Source organism: Mus caroli, chromosome 18 (genome assembly GCF_900094665.2).
Source record: "Mus caroli chromosome 18, CAROLI_EIJ_v1.1, whole genome shotgun sequence".
In the NCBI taxonomy this organism is placed as follows: domain Eukaryota; kingdom Metazoa; phylum Chordata; class Mammalia; order Rodentia; family Muridae; genus Mus; species Mus caroli.
Window position 1 is genome coordinate 12,472,994 of NC_034587.1, and position 2,500 is coordinate 12,475,493.

General features: G+C 36.0%; 1 long non-coding RNA gene across 1 annotated transcript in view; it reads right to left on the bottom strand.

The window, feature by feature from the left end:
- Positions 1-2,500, bottom strand: part of LOC115029853 — a 7,327-nt gene that overhangs the window by 4,640 nt on the left and 187 nt on the right. The gene's annotated exons all lie outside the window — the stretch shown is intronic.

Sequence of the window (2,500 nt, forward strand, 5' to 3'; positions counted from 1 at the left end):
GGAGAAGAAGAAGAAGAAGAAGAAGAAGAAGAAGAAGAAGAAGAAGAAGAAGAAGAAGAAGAAGAAGAAGAAGAAGAAGAAGAAGAAGAAATACATAGTAGAGCTATACTATTGCCAAGAATTCACCCAGTAAAATATTCCCACCGCCACAAAATGATCAGGTAAAGTTCAATTGGTAGAACCATTTCAAGTAAAACATTTTGTATTTAAATATTCAATTCTATGTCCTCAGCTTCTTTTAGTTTACATTAATAAAAAATAACCAACTTTGTTCTTTTTATCATTTGAATTTTTGCTATTTGTGGAAAATATCCATCCTATCATGGTTATGCATAAAAATGTCTTATTTTAAGGAAGGTATTATTATTGTTAACATGTTTTTGGTTTTGTTTGTTCTTTTATTTCTTTTGTTACACTGTCACAGCCATATCACACACTTTTTTTATCTTCTCCCCTGAAATCCTACATTAAAATACTCTTATTTTGCTAATTAAGAAGTTGTTCTTTGGAGCATAATGGTTGCATTGTAGCAACTAGTAGCAACGTAACTCAGGGGTAAAAGTCATTCATTACTATCAAAGATTCAAAAATCTCTTCCAAATCTGGGTTGGTTGTATTGTACGCTTGACTCATGAATGTGCCGTGGTTGCTTTTCTTGAAGGAAGAATTACTGTTAGCAGTCATTTTGTAGTAGGGAATTCACAAGCATATAGATGTGACACTTGTATAAATCAATGGTGTGTTATATACTGATGTTGCTGCTCCATTAGTGAACAGAGTGAAACTGAGTAGCCATTGTTACAGAAGTAAATAGAGTAGGTTTCTTATAGTATTATCCTTATAGGCAAATTGTATTGGCAGGGTAAGAGTATGTCACATGACAATCTGCAAAGATTTGTAAATCTAATAGCTACAAAAAAGTAGCATTTTTGCTGGTCATCAAATGTGTAGCTTAGTATTTCATGGACAGAATTAGCACTAGACAGTGACTGAAATATTCATCTACCTGAGGCCTATTAATATTGTTTCCTGAAGAAAAGCAGAGAACAACTGTGAGAAATGATGAATTAATTTGACTTTAGACTGTACCAAGTAAGTGCTGTCAATTGCTATTGTAGTCTCATCTTGTTCTAGAGATGTGGCCATTTTAATTTCCACAGGTTTTCATCTGCGTCCTCTGTGCTTTCAGATGAGGTTAAAAACCAGAACATAGTGTTGGATACTCTTTAGGAAGGCAGAACAACTACAGAAACTAAATAAGGGTACCTGCAGGAAAGGACAGTAAATAATATTCTCCTGACACCTGATGATGCAGAAAAGTAGGCCTTAGGATGGAAAAGAGACCAATGTTCTGTTCTTTGTATTCTAACTCCTGATAAATTATGGGCATTTTGAATAATCAAAAAGGAGATGAGATGTTTTGAGAGTTCCTAATCCATTGTGAACAAGCCCTGATCAGTTATAGAAGTAATGACCTTTCTGGGGTTTTGAGGAGAAAAATGGAAGAGTAGATCATGCTGTTTTCAAACAATGTCCTCTGTGCCTTAGTGTTTCTTTCTTTTTTTTTTTTTTTTTGTCTTTTCATGATCATTCCATGTTTTTGCTCCAAATGTGATGATATTCTAGATTAATGTTTCCCTGAAACTCAACACTCTCATAGCCGACACTGTTAACATGGCACTTTCATAGAGAAAGATGGCGAAATTGTGTTTCAAGTCAGGAAGTCATTTAGTTGGTACAAAGGTCAACCATTACTCAATGGCTGACCACTCTGAAAGGAAATGATTTATCCCTTGATCCTTACAAAAAAACCCAAGAGTTGAAGACCTTTGAAAATGCCCTTGCCCAGGGGGACAAACCCTCAATTACAACTTCCAAAGTGAATTTACGAAGATTTTCATAATGAAGATATTTTACTGAGCTTCTACAAGATAAAAATTCTTAGAGAAGAGGGTTTTTTTGTTTTTGTTTTTGTTTGTTTGTTTTGTTTTTAAGCCAATGACTGGGAGACTATTGTAGGTACAATGGTACTCTAGAAATTTTTGATATTAACTGACACTCAAGTTGAGTTTACATCTGCAGTCTTTATGGTTTTGCATTAAAGTCAGACAGTTTTCATCAGCCCAGGGGAAAAATGGCATATTTGATTTTTTTCATTAGTTAATTAATTTATTTAGTTCATATCCCAACTGAAGCTTCCTTGCCCTCTGATCCTCCTAGCTCCACCTTCTCTGCTCCCTTCCCTATCCCCTTTCCTTGTCTCCTCAGCAAAAGGGAGTCCTTCCTTGGATATTAACCTACCTTGGTATATCAAGTTGCGGTAGAACCAGGTGTATCTTCTTCTACTGAGGCTAGACAAGGCAACCCCATTAGGGAAAAGGGATCCAAAAACAGGCAACAGAGTCTGAAGCAGCCCCTGATCCTACTATTATGGGCCCTACATGAAGACCAAGCTGAACTTCTTTACCTAAGTGTCGGGAGCCCAGGTCCATCACACACA